Source organism: Dreissena polymorpha, chromosome 3 (genome assembly GCF_020536995.1).
Source record: "Dreissena polymorpha isolate Duluth1 chromosome 3, UMN_Dpol_1.0, whole genome shotgun sequence".
NCBI classification, from domain to species: domain Eukaryota; kingdom Metazoa; phylum Mollusca; class Bivalvia; order Myida; family Dreissenidae; genus Dreissena; species Dreissena polymorpha.
In genome coordinates, this window is record NC_068357.1 from 47,096,906 (window position 1) to 47,117,763 (window position 20,858).

Genomic DNA, 20,858 nt, shown 5'->3' on the forward strand with positions numbered 1-20,858 from the left:
GCTGCTGTCATGTTTAGCGGTTAGCTGCTGTCATGTTTAGCGGTTAGCTGCTGTCATGTTTAGCGGTTTAGCGCTGTCATGTTTAGAGCGGTTAGCTGGCTGTCATGTTTAGCGGTTAGCTGCTGTCATGTTTAGCGATTTAAATTGATACATAAAAGTTAAGCAACGCTCGTTATATTTTTGCAAAACATTATAATCCAAATGGAGAAAGTCTTCACAATTTATATACAATGAATGCGACATAACTTTTTGTCAGTATCGGCTTAAAACAAGGCGATAACTTCTGTTAATAAGGGCACTGATTCAAAATATGCATATCAACGGGAATAACTAATTTTATGCGCATTAAAAGTGAAAAACTCCAGCTATTTTTTGTAATGAAAAAGGGAGCAACATTCTCAAATAATCTATGAAAATAGGGATAGTGTAATACTTATATCACTTTATAGATAATTGTACAAAAGCTTATCCAACTTTTCGAAAATCAATCGCCGTTGTAGAATCAACTGAGGAAGAATGAAGCAACGTGTTAGCTTAAAACTTTTAAGCTAACACGTTGCTTCATTCTTCCTCAGTTGATTCTACAAAGTTAAAAGCAAAGATGGCGGGGACTTATTTGCAAAATAAAGCATTGAATATAAAGGTCAGCATATGCAATGATTTGGGTGTTAACGAGATGGACTGTGTTAATAATGTTTTTATCCAAACGCTATAAGCTTCATTTAAAACAAAGTTTGTAACAGTCTAGGTTGGTGAACTAGATAAATTAAAAACTATTGCGGAATCTTATCAACGGAATGGGGAAACTAAGTTGTGAATAACGCTCAACCCGCGGTGCATTAAATGTAAACACCGAACAAACACGGACCATTTAAAATACGGGGTATGTAAACATGACCGCGTTCAACCTTAGACAAAATGAATACGGCATTTACTTGCAGATAAAGTAAGTATTTAATTTGAAAAAAAAGTGTTCTAATCGTACTGACAGGTCTCATTAGCGCACGCCTGTAGATTGCGGTCGGTTGTTTTATAGCAAAATGGAAAGATCAGAATTGATAACGAACAGCTCACCAACGTTGATTATACACGTGTACCGTAAATTGTTATTATCGTAGTAAATGTAAAATAAGGCATTTTTAAAATAAAGAAGCATACTTTCACGTTAAGTAAAGTATAACATGCCTTGAAATATGGGATAGGTGCTTCTGTTGTCGGAAAACCTTCACCGGCCAACAAAGTCACAAAAAGGCGAAATGACAGATGACAACTATTGTGATCAAACTTGATATCTGTAAAACAGAAAACATACAACATAAACTTACAGTTGATATTTAACCGACCGTTGTTAAACAAAAGGTTATACTAGTCCGAAATTTTAGACTAGTCAAGGGCTTTTGGTGTACATATTCGAAGGACTAACCGCCTTGTAGAGCCATCAATTACGTTATTGTATACGGGTAAACAAGCATAAAAGGGCATAATAAATTAAAAATATATTTGGTCCATAATGACCCGCTGTTTGCTGATTAGATACCGTCACTTTCCCGTATCTAACAATGTTGACTTCCAAAAGGCCTCGTTTTAACATACTAGATATAAGCAACCACAATCATGAGGAACTTTATCCCGCTTTGGCGTTTACATTACAACTAATGGGGGATAATAATTATTAACATAATTCCGTGGTTTAGTAGGTCTAAAAGGCGGACCGTTGTATTAATTATGATAATTATTCTCTTCGTAACTGTGCATCCGATTACGGCAGTGAAGACATTTCTTTGAAAATGAATACAGAAACTGTAAATGCTGCTATGAACCTGGTGGAATTCCTGTTTTGAACACCGATCTAAGTGCACAAAATGAACGAGTCGTATAGTTCGGTAATGGGGATTGCCATTACAATGAAAATGACTTGAGGAAAAAAAGCTTTAAAACTGGCTGTACATATATTTCTGTTTCGCAACCAGATCTAATTTCACAAAATGGACGAGTCAAACAGTAAATCAAATGAAGGGGGTGGGGATTGTATAGTTATAGACATATAAACATTGCCTTGATTGCGATTTAATTCCAAGAAGGTTGCTTAAGAATTAGTTGTTAAAAAAGCCAATATTTCTTTAAACATTTCCAATTCATCAGAAAACGTAATAGCCTAAAGCGTGATCAAGAAGTTGGGTTTAACATTTCATTAACCGCGAAACTTGATTCATCAACGGTATCGGTATCAGCTGACGAATCTACATCGAAAGGTTGATGCGCCATTGCCCAAAGCAAGCGGGTGTGAACATTGTTTTCTTCTATTAAATAGATGATTGCCTGACGCTTTATATGAAGAGTAACATTTAATGTCATGTGATACTTGTTGTGTTGGGGAAACAGTTTATGGCGACGTGTACGGTTCGCTTTTTTTAAGATGATATAGACCCATAATAACATTAATCGGTTGAATAAATACAACTATTAAATTGCAGTTTTTGGTCTCTACTTGTGAAAGATAAGTGACTGTATGTACTTGAAGAACACCGGGTAATGTATACAGATTAAAATGACTAAATATGAATACTTCGACGTATGAGAGGCCTCTAATGAAATAATAAACTAGTATTTCCCGACAACACAAAACAAGTCCACCCTTCCATATTATGGAAAATGCGTACGAGAAAAGAGCGATATTAGAGCGACAAAGCACTTTGAAGTAAAGGTTAACGAAATCAGGAGGCATGTTAATATTTAGATAATTTGATTAAAAATTCAAAGTTACTACTTGCAGCACTTATGTAATGCCCAGCGGAGCTGATTTGTTTCGAGATTACATACAAATGTTAGGAAATTAATAAATGGAGACAAAACGCTTGCCGTATAACAATTAGCGAGTCATGAAAAATGAAATTTTCGAGCGGATTGCATGTTTGTTTCTGTTAAAAGAGACATGAATAAACCAAATATAGACTTTTATTTCTGTTGCATTATCAACACGAATATGGATAGGAGAGCAAAACACGTGTACTACTACTACTGCTGATATTGCTGCTGCTGCTGCTGCTGCTGCTACTACTACTAATTATAATTATTATCATTATAATTATTATTATTATCATTATTGTTGTTTTTGTTGTTGTGATTGTTGTTGCTGTTGCTGATTGTAATGGTGAACGGTAAATAAAAGAGGGCTTAAGGTAAGACAGTGTTCGGCAAATGTCAGTATGAATTATAAACATACACGCTAAAACACAAATAATACACATAGAATTAACAACCAATACAAACAGGAAATTTTTGTCATTTAAACAGATTTGGCTGCACTACTCGATCAGAAGTATCTTACTGGTAGCTAGCTATCAATCTCGACGTTCGTCGGTTATTCGTGACTTTTCAAGCATAACACACGTTTAATGTGAAATACGTAAAAACGATCAGTAACACATTCTTCAAAGTTATTAAGCGTGGCGAGCAAGACTTCAGAACCATTCTTTAATTTAACAGCGGATGTTTTTCACCTGTCAACGTACAGACGCAATATAGAACATTCTATGGTGTGACTTCATTATTTCGCCCAATTGGTGCAGAAAAAGAAAGGCACTATGTCAGCATGTGCCTTCTTATTTCAATGTTGCATGATGCCTTTTTGCACCAATGGGGGCGATTTATACTAGTATATGAGCCTCGCTCTATAAAAATCGGGCTTAATGCATTTCCTCAGTGTCGTCTCATATTAGCCCGTGTAGTACTCACATGCAAATAAGAGACATTTATACGACACAGGCTTATCTGGCACGAAACGACAATAAACTTCATGCATTAAGCCCGGCTTTTAAATAACGATGAAAGAATGCTAAAACATAATTCTGAAGTCAAACACTGTTAACACAGCCGAAATGCAACCCTGACAAAATAGCAAGATTTATCAAAAGGCAAGGCTGGACACCGAAAAAGGTAAGGCTGGAAACCAAAAAAGGCAAGGCTGGAAACCAGATAGGCAAGGCTGGAAACCAGACAGGCAAAGCTGGAAACCAAAAAAGGCAAGGCTGGCACAATAATAGGCAAGGCTGTCCCACCAAAAAAAAGCAAGGCTGGATACCGAAAAAGGCAAGGCTGGAAACCTACAAAGGCAAGGTTAGTAAACAAAAAAGGCATGACTGGAACCAAAAAAAGCAAGGCCGGAAACCAAAATGGCAAGGCTGAAAACCAAAAAAGGCAAGGCTGGACACAAAAAAGCAAAGCTGGAAACCAAAAAAAGCAAGGCTGGCGCCAAAACGATCCTGTGGGTTTTGCTTGTACCTAGCGTGTCAAACTTGCAAACACTGAAGTATTTACACCTTTTATGGGCCAAACAAATGTCACAATTTTCAATTTCACGAACAAATGGTTCCACCTTAAAATTCGTTATATTCAGTACAAGTTTAGAATTCGTCTTAGATTTGCGCAAGATGTTTATCAATTTACCATGCAAAATTATCTGTAAAACAGTTATGCAAAATCTCAAATAAACACCGATGTAAAATGTACAAAAACGCCTATAAATATCTCCAACAGACTCGAGTTTGGGAGGCAAAAACACAGCGGTTCAATAGATTTCGTTTTCTACAAATTTTAAACAGAGGATTTCTCGTGTAAATCAAACCATACGTGGATTTTACCATACCACGAAATTGTAAAGCTTCTTCACCTGGTAGAACATGTGCGTTCAAAGAGTTTTATATAAAGATGTACGCATTTATCAGAGACAATAGGTACATGTGCAAACTTCGACTCATAAAATCCAAAGTTTCAAATCAATGTTTTGATTTTCCAAAACGTTTCGTACACATGTTAACCCACCGTGACAAAATATTTAACGCTTTGTTGCTTGGTTTTTATAAAGTATATAAATCTATGTAAAGATTTGCTGTAAAACACTACGAAGGTTTGAAACTTGGAAATAATGTTATATTTCAAACGACATGTATCATGTGTTTTTTTTCCCACATTTAACGGAAACCAATTTCATGTCGTTATCAATTTCATAGTCTTTACCCACATTAAAGACCTTTCTTTTTCTTACTACAATTGTTATGTCAGTCCATTTCTGGGCTTGTTGCCTTCTTAGAGAATGGCCGTTGTTTACAATTTTGAGAAGTCCGCGACTAAATTTTTCACAATTTTAATGAGTTTAAAACTCAAATAAAAAAATTCAAAAAGTTCGAGACTCAGTTTTGTGCAAATTTGAAACGTGTGCTTTTTTCACATCTTGAGGGGCCAACGCCGAGAAAAACCTGTCACCCTTGTCACAGGTCTCACACATGTCACCCTTGTCACAGGTCTCACACATGTCACCCTTGTCACAGGTCTCACTCCTGTCACCCTTGTCACAGGTCTCACACCTGTCACCCTTGTCACAGGTCTCACACCTGTCACCCTTGTCACAGCTATCACACATGTCACCCTTGTCACAGGTCTCACAAATGTCACCCTTGTCACAGGTCTCACACCTGTCACCCGTGTCACAGGTCTCACACCTGTCACCCTTGTCACAGGTCTCACACCTGTCACCCTTGTCACAGGTATCACAAATGTCACCCTTGTCACAGGTCTCACACATGTCATCCTTGTAACAGGTCTCACACCTGTCACCCTTGTCACAGGTCTCACACCTGTCACTCTTGTCACAGGTCTCACCTTTTTCTCCCTATCGTCGATCTTTTTCTTCTTCTTGGCCATGTCCTTCTCAAACAGGTCCGTTAGCTCTTTCAGTTTCACCTCCCACTCCTTGTTCATCTCGTCTGCCAGCTTCTGCTTCTCGCGCTCTCGCTCCATCTGGAAGGTTAGATTACACTAATTACAATCCCCAAAGGGTCCAATTATGAATCTGCCAAATTTCATAGCATTCGTCTTGCCTTTAATTAATATACATCAACTTGTGCGAGTCTGGTATCCTTTTTCAAGATGCATCTGTCATTTTCAAATAATTGGAATCACACATGTACCGTTTTGCAACTTCTATGAAAGTAAAATTCGCCTAGTACTAGTTCTTTTAAAGCATAGTACTTCACGTGGTCCCCAATGAAATGCATTAAAATATTGCAGATACGCAAAAGAGGAAATAACCATAAAAACATGGGAGCAATCGCGAAATGGCTTTTTAACCAGAAGTTTTAAAACGGACTCTTTAGAAATAGGAACAACTTTCTTCCACGGATGGATATAAAGTGATTTAGTGAAATGTAACCTGGAAATTCCGGAGCAGCTCATCCTCCTCTTTCCGGTGCACCACCTCGAGTTGAACTTGCGCCTCCGCGAGCTTCTTCTTGTACTAAAATAGAATTAATGTCGTTCAGTATCATAAAAAGGTTTGATATAGCGGATGTTGGTGATTGTGGTTATGATTATGATGATGATAATGATGATGATGCTGATGATGATGGTGGTGATGGTGATATTGATGATACAGCTGTTATTGTCGTTGATGATCATGAGGAGTATTCTGATGGCGAGGATAATTAAATTAAAAAATTAAATGTAGTCCCTTATCAGAATGGAGAAAAAGATATAGGGACCTTTTCCCTGATGCTTTTCACAATTTCATTTCTTGACAATACATAAGTACATGTACACAATCATTTTAACACCGAGTTTCACCACAAACCGCCTTTCGATCAAAACTAAACTCTTCCTTGTGCCTGTATTGGGTTTCCGAAGAATGTAACAAGTAGTCTAAACGATTGCTACTTTAGTAGAAGTTGAATATAATTTCAACCTTAATTTTCTTTAGATACAGGTGAAGTAAGCAGAATTCGTATACGCATCGTTGCGTCATAATACACTCTGCCCGTGTATGCCTTTTAAACACCATTTGGTTTGGGTCACTGTAGGCGGGGGTGGCGGCGGGACTTTCGCGAGGTTTACTTGTTATGGCTAAAAATGGTTTTACATTTTAACTGTAGGGTTTCATGGCAAATATAAATATGCACTTAAGCCCCATCGTATTCTGACGCATTAACAATTATTATGTAACAAGATGTATTCTTACGTTAACAGGTAAAAGTGACACATTCTTTAGGTATAGTCGTGCTTGTGTTCCGTTTTTTGGTCGTTGGATTAATTTCTTTTCGTTTTCATGAACTTAAAATCGGCAATAAGATTGAAGGGTTTAATAAAAGTATTGCGAATCCGATGTACCGCAATGTCGCGTCATAACTGTAAATGCCAAGTATGTTTAAATTGGACAATTGTAACATGGATATATACGCATACACAAAAAATCCACTCGCAATAGAGAAGTTGCTAAACTGAGAAGAACATCGACGGTTCAATGTTTAAAAAAAAATACTCTTAAGATGCATTAAAATTGATGACAATCCCGTCTATAAGTTGTGAAATCAAACACAGATTATGTCGTGTTTACAAAACGTTTCCATTTGAATGTTAACTCCTTTTGTTTTTATAAAAACAATGCTATTAAAACAGAGCAGGGGTTCGCACTGGTTTGCTGTTCATTCGGAGATGTATTCTACATTTCATCAGGCTTTTTCCGCTCCATTTTGGGAATACGCCACACTGGAATTTTGGGAATTTCGCGTCGTGAAAACCCCCATTTTGGGAAAAAAAATATTCGCAAAATTGGCTCAATTGGGAAAAATTATCGCATGTAAATAGTGTTTCTTATATTTCAAAGAAGCCGTTAACTGGTAAATAACGACTATTTTGATAACTTATTATTAAAATTTTACAAAGTATTATGAACATGTGAGATAAGTGCAGGTTTTTTAATCTGAATTTGGGGAAAAGGCCTGGCCTTTTTTGAGGTGAAAAAAATCGTGCGAAGCGCCGGATTTTGGGGAAAATAAGGAAAGTCTTCAATAATCATTAACATATTTTACAGTTTTTAAAACAAATTCAAGGCAACAGATAATTTAATTATGCAACACTTTCTTTTTTCTACACTGGATCAGGTTAACTTATATATTTTAAGTTAAAAAAAAAAAATTTTTTTTTTTTTTTTGTTGGAATTGGGATTTTTTTTTCAACTGGGAAAAACACAACCATATTTGCATTGGGAATGGGGCCGAATTTCAGACTCGTGGCATAGGGCGGAAAAAGCTTGTTCATGGATTGCACGCCAAAACCAATTCCATCGATGATAATTTACACGTTTGCCGACATTTGCGATGGTTGTTCTGGTTATAAAGATTGAAATTATATTTCAACAAGAGCTGTCAGAGGACAGCGCGCTCGACTATTCGAGTGCTTGACAGTATAACGAAAGCCATCATGGAAAAATTGTTCATATTCAATAATTTATTAGACGATCTTTCAAAAATAAAAAAAGGAAAAAAAAATATTTTTTTTTTTTTTTTGGGGGGGGGGGTAGGGTGGGTAGGGGGGGTAGAGAGGGGGGGGGTATAATGTGGGGTGTGGTATTTTATTAGATGATGTTTATACAAGGGACAAAATTGTCACAAAACCAGGTTTTCATTGTGAAAAAAAAATCTGATAAAGGGAGAAAACTCAAACTGAACTTTTGAAATGACCAAAAAAAATTAACCCCCTTTGTAAGTTTTTTTTTTTTTTTTAAATCTATTTTAGTCGTGGCGACCTTGACATTGGAGATATAGACGTGATTCTTTCGTGGGACACACCGTCCCATGATGGTGAACAAATGTGCCAAATGATTTTAAAATCTCACAATGAATGACATAGTTATGGCCAGGACAAGCTCATTTATGGCCATTTTTGACCTTTGAACTCAAAGTGTGACCTTGACCTTGGAGATATTGACGTAATTATTTCGCGCGACACACCGTCCAATGATGGTGAACAAATGTGCCAAATGATTTTAAAATCTGACGATGAACGACATAGTTATGGCTCGGACAAGCTCATTTATGGCCATTTTTGACCTTTGAACTCAAAGTGTGACCTTGACCTTGGAGATATCGACGTAATTATTTCGCGCGACACACCGTCCAATGATGGTGAACAAATGTGCCAAATGATTTTAAAATCTGACAATGAACGACATAGTTATGGCCCGGACAAGCTTATTCCGCCAGCCCGCCAGCCCGCCAGCCAGCCCGCCAGCCAGCCCGCCCGCATTCGCCAATCTAATAACCAGTTTTTTTCCTTCGGAAAACCTGGTTAAAAAAATTGAGGGGTGGGGGGGGGTAGGGGGTGGGGGTGAGAAGGGGGTATAATGTGGGGTGTGGTAATTTATAAGATGATGTTTTAAAAAAAATGGGTGGTGGGGGGTAGAGGGGGTGGGGGTGAGCGGGGAGTATAATGTGGGGTGTGGTAATTTATTAGACGACGTTTAAAACAAAATTGGGGGGGGGTGAGGTTGAGGGGGGGGGATTCTGGTTAGGGGCGTGGGGTATTGTTTGGGTGGAATCCATTGTGGTATTCAGGAAAGTGTTGTTTTGTCAAAGTAATAATAAATTGTGATCATAAATAAAGAAGTTATGGCAATTTAAGCAAAATGTTCAATTATCTAAGTGTAAAAGGGGCCATAATTATGTCAAAATGCTTGATACAGTGGTCTGCTCTTGTTTATAGGTTGAGGTCATGTTGGTAAACAAGTATTCAACATATAAAAGCAATATGTCAAAGGATATAGGAAATATTTGGGGTAGTACGCAAACTTTAACATAGATTTATCAATAATATGCATATTATAAGAATAAAAGGTCCAATAATTATGACAAAATGTTTGATAGAGTTGTCTGCTCTTGTTTTTTAGGTCGGGGTGATGTTGGTAAACAAGTATGCAAAATATAAAAGCAATATGTCAAGGGACAATGAAAATAAATGGGGTAGTACGAAAACTTTAACATTCATTTGCTGCATATTCTAAGTGGAAAAGGAGCCATAATTATGACAAAATGCTTGATAGAGTGGTCTGCTCTTGTTTTTAGGTTGGGGTCATGTTGACCAACAAGTATGCAAAATATGAAAGCAATATGTCAAGGGACAAAGAAAATATTTGGGGTAGTACGAAAACTTTAACATTTGCACGCAGACGCAGACGAAGACGCCGGGGTGAGTAGGATAGCTCCACTATATATATTTCATATATAATAGTCGAGCTAACAAACCACGACCGTTCGTACACGTATTAACCCTTTCAGTGCTGGAACCGAATTTTGAAGGCCTTTGCAAACAGTTTGGATCCAGGTGAGACGCCACAGAACGTGGCGTCTCATCAGGATCCAAACTGTTTGCTATTCTGATAGTATTATTGAAAATAAATCGACGAAAATGCTAATTTTAGAAATTCAGCAGACGGCATTTTAGCAGACGACAAATTACCCAGCATGCAAAGGGTTAAAATGTTTACAAAATGATGTACAAGTATACACTTACGCGATTTGAAACCGTGAACATATCTTAACGTGGATATTTGCTGCAATGACCTCAGGGAGCATCATTTGAAGGTTTCTCAAAAATATGTGCCTTGCTCTGTGGAAACGGGGTTCAATTTATGTGCGTAAAGTGTCGTCCCAAATTAGCCTTTGCAGTCCGCACAGGCTAATCAGGGACAACACTTTTCGGTTTTATTAAAACTTGCATTTAAAGGAAGTTTCGTCTAAGCAAAAATCAAGAAAAGGCAAAACGTGTTGTCCCTTTGTAGCCTGTGTGGACTGCATCCGCATTAAGCTCACTTTTCTCAAAACGCGGCTCATGTGGATAACGCAGGATCTAACGTGTAAGGATCACGGAGGAACATTAACAAACCTTATGAGATCACGCAAGATATTATTTCAGTAAACCGCGTGAAAATGTGAATTTCATTTCCCATCATATAGTGTGTGTTTTTTATTCAAACTCGGGTCCGGTATTCGTGTCATTCCCAATTGAAAAAGGTATATAGTTTTCCCAAAAGGGAGTTAAAAATTCCCAAATTGAAGGTGTTTTTTTTAAATCTCAATATTTTGTCCATCTCCCATCCATATAATTTCAATCTCAGTAAATGTAATACTGGAAACACTTGTATTCTCAATGTTAAAGCATTTAAAGCAGGCTAATCAGGGACGACACTTTCCGCCTATACTTGATTTTTGCATAGAAGAGAGTTTCTTGAAACGAAAAATATCACAACAGCGGAAAATGTTGTCCCTGATTTACCTGTGCGAACTGCACGGGCTAATCTGGGACGACACTTTAAGCACATGCATTTAACGCCTTTTCACAGAGCGCGGATCAAATGAATCGTTGCGCAAACAAGCGAACTTGAAATCCCGATTTCGATACCCAGCCATTGAGAATAATTATGCTATTTAAAGTAGAATAGATTTTACACCCACGCCGTTTGGGGCTTGTATAACATCACTTAATTTCTTTACAGATTAACTGTGGTTACGCCTTAATACCATATATTTTTCCCAACGTACGTCTTTGCTTTTTCATATCAACCTTTTGTGATTCAGATTGATCGGGTTCGTTACCGAAATTCGAGACTGAATTCACCGCGATACTACAACGATGAAAATGCAATTCTAGGATTGTAAGATTTTATTACATTTTCGAACGCTCTCCGAGTTTGGTGTTACTTTATTTACATGCTAAATGGGTCATTAAAGTCGTTTTACATAAGTGTAAATTAAGAATTGTGGTAAAAGTAGTGAAATACACAATTAAGCTATTGATACGGCTGTTTATATTTAGCCCAAACGAAAAAGGGGGCTATTGTAGAAGAAACATTACTCCAAAGCATTCAAAGGGATGTGTTTCCTCAAAGCAATCTCTTCTTCTATGAAGTCGAACGTTTTCACAGGCAAGTAAGTTCAGACTTCACATGGTTTAATATGTTTTTTTATATATATTTCACAATACAAATATCAAAACAATTCAAGACAGCAAGAAAAGTGTTGCCGATTTGTTTTCTATTATTATATTCCTATGATAACTCGAATATTGCCTTATGCTAAAGCTTTCTCCAACTAACTTCTTTCGCAGTTACAGCACCACCTTTTAATATATTGCTTTATTAAGACTGGCTAAGAGATTTGACCCATCGATCTGTTTATCATACAAAGAACTATGGTCCATTTGGAAAACATTTAAGCCGTGTTCTGTGAAAAGGGGGTTTAATTCATGTGCGTGAAGTGTCGTCTCAGATGAGCCTGTGTAGTACGCACAGGCTAATCATGGACGACACTTTCCGCATTTATGATATTCTGTTTAAATGCAGTCTCTTCTTATCAAAAATCCAGTTTAGGCGGACAGAGTCGTCCCTGCACAGTCTAATATGGGACGTCACTTAAAGCATATGCATTAAAATCCATTTTCACAGAGCACGGCTCATTTATAATAAACATACACTAACACAACTTTCAGGACTAGTTTATGCAATCTTTATTTGACCGTTCCCATCCCATGTGTTTTTCAAAGTTTATGATGTCCTTTCGCGCCTGAAGCTGCACTATGCTATGACACGGGGTGTATACTATGCTATGACACGGGGTGTATACTATGCTATGACACGGTGTGTATACTATGCTATGACACGGTGTGTATACTATGCTATGACACGGGGTGTATACTATGCTATGACACGGTGTGTATACTATGCTATGACACGGGGTGTATACTATGCTATGACACGGGGTGTATACTATGCTATGACACGGTGTGTATACTATGCTATGACACGGTGTGTATACTATGCTATGACACGGGGTGTATACTATGCTATGACACGGGGTGTATACTATGCCTCCAACTTAATATACAAGACTTCGGAAAGTTGGTACGAATTTTCTTTCATAGCTGTGAATTCCAGCTGCAATATTCATCGGTTTAGTGTGTGTTTTTAATAAAATCCCTAGTATTATACCCTGTTTATTAGCACCCCGATTTGGTCACAAAAGAGGCCGTTTAAACAATACACAGATGCAGAGAAAACAGTGCAGTTATTAGTTTCTTTTTCGTTCAAATTCGCGGTCGGTATACGACGACATTTCTAATGGAAAAAGTATATAGTTTTCCCAAATGGGGTATAAACATTCCAAATTTTGATTTGATCTAAACATTTAGTTCATCTCCCATCCAGCTCTATTAGTTAAACCTTAGTAAATATAATATGGAAAACACATGTATTCACAAAAGCATTTGTAAGCAAAACAACAACAACACTTGTTTCCCAATTTTAGTCAAAACGCCGCGATTTTGGCCATACCATGAAGACCCGGTCCCATTCTCAAAATTGTGAAAAAAAATCTGAAACATTTGATAATTCAACTGAGAAAACACATAATAGCTAACGTTATTTAATGGTGAATACGTTAATTGGAAGAATCCCTAGAGGGAGCTATTAAAACGCGTTGAACGGCGATATAAATGCGTTATTATTTTAAAGGCGTTGACTGTTAAATGGTACGTGTTAAAGATCAGCACCAAGTATATTTTGTTGAAAGATATTTCCGCACATTTAATAAATATATTGCTAAATATTTTGTGGGTGTCTCACTCGATAAAACATCGATCTTAACATGGACTACATATCGTGTGGCAACAACAACAACAAGGGACAAAATTGTCACAAAACCAGGTTTTCATTGTGAAAAAAAAATCTGATAAAGGGAGAAAACTCAAACTGAACTTTTGAAATGACCAAAAAAAATTAACCCCCTTTGTAAGTTTTTTTTTTTTTAAATCTATTTTTAGTCGTGGCGACCTTGACATTGGAGATATTGACGTGATTCTTTCGTGGGACACACCGTCCCGTGATGGTGAACAAATGTGCCAAATGATTTTAAAATCTCACAATGAATGACATAGTTATGGCCAGGACAAGCTCATTTATGGCCATTTTTGACCTTTGAACTCAAAGTGTGACCTTGACCTTGGAGATATCGACGTAATTATTTCGCGCGACACACCGTCCAATGATGGTGAACAAATGTGCCAAATGATTTTAAAATCTGACGATGAACGACATAGTTATGGCTCGGACAAGCTCATTTATGGCCATTTTTGACCTTTGAACTCAAAGTGTGACCTTGACCTTGGAGATATCGACGTAATTATTTCGCGCGACACACCGTCCAATGATGGTGAACAAATGTGCCAAATGATTTTAAAATCTGACAATGAACGACATAGTTATGGCCCGGACAAGCTTATTCCGCCAGCCCGCCAGCCCGCCAGCCCGCCAGCCAGCCCGCCCGCATTCGCCAATCTAATAACCAGTTTTTTCCTTCGGAAAACCTGGTTAAAAACAACAATGATCACCTTACCGGACCGACAAATAGTACATTATTGAACAGACCAGATGTATATGTTAAGTAAGTAATTAGATGTCTTAAGTTGACAGGGTTAACCCAATGGTATTTAAATTTTTACGTTAAATAATGCGAACAAGCAAACGATATATTAAAAAGAAATACGATGGTCCGACCAGGAATCGAACCGGTGGCATCAGCATAAAAGGTTAACGTCTTGACCTCACATATCATACGCTCCTCCATATACACTCTCAGTTTTCCATTTTAAATCTGTCACAAATTTGGAAACAAAATCCGTTCGTCATGATATAAACAGGCCATATTAAGGGTTATAACAGATTCTGTTCAGCATAATGCATTTACTTATTGTACTCATATGGATCGCCAAAAACTGCCTTCGGTTGAAAGAAACTGATATGTTTGGTAAGTTTAGTTGAGTCAAGCCGGTATTTTTATGAGTCAAGTTGACGTTATGTTGTGTCAAGTTTGCTGAGTCCAGTATTCAATATATAATACACTTATAGTTTTGTTTATGATAAGTTGGTGCTTTAATGGTCAATTTTAAAAACAAAACGACAATCCGCTGTTGTCATGCTGTTATTTTCTTTTTAAAGTTGTACTATGGGAAAGATGATTATTTCGCTATTTATCCCCACTCTTGTTGAAAAGCGTGGGGATATTGAGGTTATCTCCGCCGTCTGTCCGTCCGTCCGTCCTGACCACTATCTCCTCCTACACCATAAACACTAGAACATTGAAACTTACACACATGGTAGCTATGAGCATATGTGCGACCCTGCACTATTTGGAATTTTGATCTGACACCTGGGTCAAAAGTTATGGGGGTTGGGGTAGGGCCGGGTCAGAGATTTTCACTCATGTTTATGCCCCCGGTATGGCATATGCCATAACCTTTGCAATATTGAAGATAGCAACTTGATATTTGGCATGCATGTGTATCTCATGGAGCTGCTCATTTTGTTGAGTAGTGAAAGGTCAAGGTCATCCTTCAAGGTCATAGGTCAAAAAACAAATTCAAGGGAAGTAATAAGCTTTAAAGGGAGGAAGGTAATGAACCTGCCAAATGATATAAATAATTAAATAAATCAAAGCGTCGCAGGAGGGGGCATTGTGTTTGTTCATCCTTCAAGGTCAAAGGTAAAAAAAAATCCAAGGGAAGTAATAAGCTTTAACCGGAAGTAAGTAATGAACCTGCCAAATTATAATTTATATTTTTAAATAAATCAACGCGGCGCAGGAGGGAGCATTGTGTTTCTGACAAACACATCTCTTGTTTTATGTTATTTTACGTTAACTTCTTCATTTCTACACCGACTCACTTCCAATTGATACTGAACATATCTTATGACAATACGGTCAATTTCAACTATGCATGGTCCCATTATCAACACTGGGGTGCCCCCTGGGTCAAACATGTGGCGTGGGGATACTCGCCATTTCTAGTTCATTTTGATATAAGGTATATGGGTTAAAACACAGTAGTATAAGGTTGATAAAAGATTGTCATTGATTATAACCAATAATGTAAGCATTTAAAAAACCTTAAGAACAACAAACATACATGTACATTACTTGTCCGGAAGAACAAATCACAAGCACTGTAGCACAAATTTAAGCGTATACTGTGTAATTTTGGGAACAAATATATACAAAACGAAAGCAATATCTATTCGACAATAAACCGTTCATACACATAAAAAGTTCCCAATCTCTCCCAGACTATAATTACGAGACAGGTCTAATCAATAGCATCTCTATTAGGATTAAACATTCATGACATGGGAATAACTTTAGTCAACGCAATTTCATTGATTACCTATTTATGGCAGCCATGATTAATTTCTATAATTGTAGTTACTTCGTCGATATAGCGCCCTTTTATTTGTTAATATTATTTGTTTATTTGTTGTTGTGTTGTTATTATTATATTCGGTGTTGGTGGTGGTTATTTTATGTTAGTTTTCAACTTATTTATTTAATGCATACGCTAAAATGATTTTAAGAGGGTAAGATTATATTAATAGTGAAGATGATTATACAGTTGATAATTGTGATAATTAAAATGAATTTTGATAGAGATATGTTTAGTAGTGATCGTCAAGTTGATGACCGTGTTGGTGTTGGCGATGATTTTCAAGATGGTATTGTGTGGCATCGAATATTATTGATGATGGAGTTGAACACGATCATGGTTATAGTGACGGGGATGATTATGATAATGATCCTGATGAACGCACGGTCTATGAGTATAGAGCGGTATTTAGATCAAAATGTGATTTCAAACAAACTGCGCTCACATTTACATCTACTAATATTGTTAATATCTTATTTTAAAAATTATTGTTGATTATCCAACCCTTATTAGCAGTAAACGAAAACCAGCTAACGACCATGTATGTTACTTTTTAATGGCCATCTACTGTTGCCAAAGACAACATGATATAAATGTATTTAACGCCTGGTTTCTATTAATATAGAAAGCTACCGTCGCCCTTGACGACCAGACGATGTGCCTCGTGTTGTTTTTTTCAAGCCAACTTCAGCAGAAACTTTAGAAGTTAATTTCTCCATCACTAAATGGGTCGCGTGCACGTGTACAATATTGTTTTCGTATTGATATAAATATAGTTACATCATATAATTATCTCTCATATTCGAGGTAAAACATCGTGAATCCAGTGATGTACGGCCTTCGATTGTCATAAGTTCCTAGCGTATGGTTCTAATAATTAGACCGTGTATGGACAATATGCCGTATAGTAGAATTCACTATTTTAACAAACACGCGTATAGAATAAAACGCACACACACATTTAAATTACTCGAAATAAATAACTATTTCATTTTCACCAAACTTAACCATAGATAAATTGAACTGAAACAATCACTGACCAAGTTTCAGTCAGAGCAAATGTTTCTCGCATTGAACAATTTTAGAGTTTACAGATAAGGATTGCAGTTTATCTTTTTGTGGCCTACTGATACAATAGACGAAATGTGTCTAACGGAAAGCGATTAAAACTAACAGTTTAAATTACTTAGTATTTTTAATCAAAAAAGTAACTAATTATGGAATTAGTTAACTCTTCCAAGAATTGTAAACCTAATAGAAACCTACCTAAACCTATCGCTCCATAATCGAGTACATGTATATTACAAGGGAACATTTATGACAATAATGACAGAATGATCCAGACCAGAATAAGCAAAGAAAATCATAAAGCGGTTATCATTATAATGGAATTAAAGTAAAAATAAACATTAATTCAGTTATTCACTTGACGATAAATCTTTGTATATAAAACATGTCAGTTCGAGAAAAGAACATTTAAGAAAGCTTCATAATGATAGTTTGTTTTGAGTGTTTATAATTTTCAGACAGCGGTTTTTTTGCATTCCTGTTAACCCATTTATGCCTAGCGTCCTGAAAAAAGGACATTGCAAACAGCGTAGACCCAGATGAGACGCCGCATAATGCGGCGTCTCATCTGGGTCTGCGCTGTTAGCTTAAAAGGAATTTCTTTATGAAATATTCTTAATATAGAAATAAATATACTTGACATCCCTAATTTTGGAAATAAATTGATCCAATTTAGAAGGATGGCAGAGTCAACTAGGCATAAATGGGTTAAGGCGACTGTGGAATGCTAACAATCAACAAGGCTTAATGTTGAACAAGTTATGAAACACTACCGTCTGCAAACGAACACCGCCGATAAAAGTAAATGTCTACCTGTTGTATATGGATTAATAATGCATAAATGTATCAATAAGGAGATTAAACATGGAATAATGTAGGCTTATTCGTACGCAATACATTGTCACTAGTGATTTATAACGTCTGTATAGGCATTTTATAAAGGCATACACTAATCTGCCATTCTTGTAGATAACATTGAACATCATCAAACGTAATAATCCAGCAATAGTCAATGAAGTGTTGAGCTTTCTTCATTAATAGCAGCCAATCACTTAGGTTCACTTTTTCTTTCTTTTATTTCAAATAAATAAGGCTGAAATAGCAAAGCGACGGTTGAGTTATATCGCGTTGTTGTAGCTATTAATGACCATTTTAGGACTGTGTAAAATAAAACACCGTCTACCATGATTGATATGTTGTTTGATGCTGTTGGTTTTTTATTTGTTTGTAAAGGGGCGGTACCTGCAGTTAAGTATCCCCCGTTTTACCCCAAAATACCTCGATGGTTCATTATTTGTGTGGCTAAACCGCCCTTGGTTGCACTATCCGATTTATTTAATCTCAAGTCGTCGGTAAAAAAAAGGCTTATCAATTATTTTCATTCCCATTGCATATAATACATGACGTTATGCCACGGAAATTTGATGAAAATCCTGGTTAAATGTTGCCGTTTGTTTTAATGACAAGAACTTACCTTTGGTTGGTACATGTGGCCCGGCTGTGGTGCTTTTACGTTCATCTGAAGTCGCTGCGCCGCCAGGGGCTGCTTTATCCCCATGGCGTCCGGTGGGAGGCTGACCTGCGCTTGCTCGTTCACGGCGGCGGTGTACTCCGCCGCTTTCGGTGACGTCAGAATACGCTTGATCGCGATAGCGTTCGCGTCATACGAAGGTATTCGCACTGTTCCCGGCTTTCGCACCTGCTGATCGAGCTTCTTCGACATCTTCCGGTAGTTTTCCTGAGCACGCACCGGGCCGCTGATGCCGATGGCGCTCTGGCCGTAGCGCGCGGCGCCGACGCGCGGGTAGTGGTTCGCGCAGTAGACTTCGCGGTCGTTGGGATCTACTTGACTAGTGAAGTAGTTTTTCATGGTCAAATGCTGGTCGCAAGCGACGCACCGGAAGCAGTGCTTGTGATACATGCCCTGCAAAACGGGGCCAATTTTCTCCGCGTGGTAAACGGCGTCCTTGCATCGGACGCACTTGTGGGAGTCGAGTACCGGCGGCTTGAAGATGGACGCCAGCCGCTGGAATCCGCGCTCTATTGACTCCGTTTCCGCCATGGTCGCCATGGTGACGGGCCACTTCCTGAATTCTCAACGGTCAGATAAGATACTCGACGTGTCTATACCTGGAATAAAAAAAAAACTGAAGATACGCAATTTTTCAATAAGAGTATTGAAGCTAGTCTATATGGGCTGAATTATGCCATATCGTTCTGGTTTGTTGAAGGGTTATACGGGCGCCAATACGACCGCAGGCCAGAACGAAAAATAGAATCGCCGATATTGCGTATTTCTCTATGTCCGCTAACTACAACCAACGTAGTGAATGGCTTTTAAAAAGAGGTTTGAACAAGTTATAGAAAAAGAAGCCCAATCTTCAAAGTAATACGATTATTACTGCCTACCAAGGTCAGTGTCTAACAGAAATGGCCACTGCATGAAAAACTAGCATTTAAATAACCACGCTGAAAGTTAATACTCAGTGCTCATGTAAATGACCCAAATGTTTACGAGGTAAACAATTACGAATGCAAACACAATATACCCGTTTGATCGATAATCGATAGCCCTGAAAAAAGATACGATCTCATATAGCAAGACGGTATGGTTAATACTAGTGTTGGCCTATCTGACCCGGTATTACCCTCATGATAATAATATAAAATACACGATTATATCAAAGCGCTGAAGGCACTGAAGATGTTCGCTATTGCATAATTTAACACGCAATTCATTTTTCAAAATCAATCGCAAGTTTGAAATGAACACACGCCATTCAACTTTAAAAAGTGTGTGTCATAGCGCACGGGTCGAGTTTTGTGTGCACTTTTTATCATCCTTATTATTTCATAGAAATAACTAAGACAAAATAAAAACAGCATGCTTTTTTGGAAGTTCTGAAAGCAAAGAAAGTATGATGAAAATGGTAATGAGAAATTAATATAAAGAAAATTTGCAGTTACCATTATATTAAAGGAATATTTTTTCTAATATCAAATGACTATCTCACCAAGAATATAAATTCATAATGAAAGTTCCGTGTACAAAACTTTTGATTTTTGACACCATATACAAATTCAAAATATACAATAATCTTCGTATCTTGTATATGGAGGAATAAAAGTATATAAACATTGCTGTTTATGCTTTACTTGTTACCCGAGCAGTTCACACGGTGTCAACAACGCTAACATAAACATAGGTATAGAGCACTAATGCGCTTTTAGGCGAAGCTGTTTCAGTTTTCATCTTAGTGACTTTTACATAACGCCAACAGACACGCATGAATATTTTCGAATATTTAATAAGCTGATTCGAGATACAACCTCTGAATTTTTGCTACATCACTGCGTATGTGCTCAATTCAAAGGATGTAGCACTGTTCAGTGTAAGGAATTCCGGACTACTCTCTGTATGCTCAAACGACACAAATTGTGGCCCTGTTACAATTACGCGTTACAATCCATCTCGCAGAATTTCAATTTCGCCTCCAAGATGAGAAAACAATCATTAGCGAAATAGTATAGTGTCACGATAAGAGAAAATCGTTTAATTATCATACCACAATGTTTGCCGTACTTGGTCAGCACGTCTGGAAATCATTCCTTAATGCATCGATAGGATGCCATTATTAACAAGTTTGCTATTTTGAATTCAATTTTGTATCAAAAAGCATTGTTTTTAAATGTGGGATTTTCAATTCGCAATGAGA

At 37.4% G+C, this 20,858-nt stretch overlaps 1 pseudogene; it reads right to left on the reverse strand.

Moving 5' to 3' along the window:
- The window catches only part of LOC127872192 (uncharacterized), a 51,249-nt pseudogene that overhangs the window by 14,216 nt on the left and 16,175 nt on the right, over window positions 1-20,858 (reverse strand).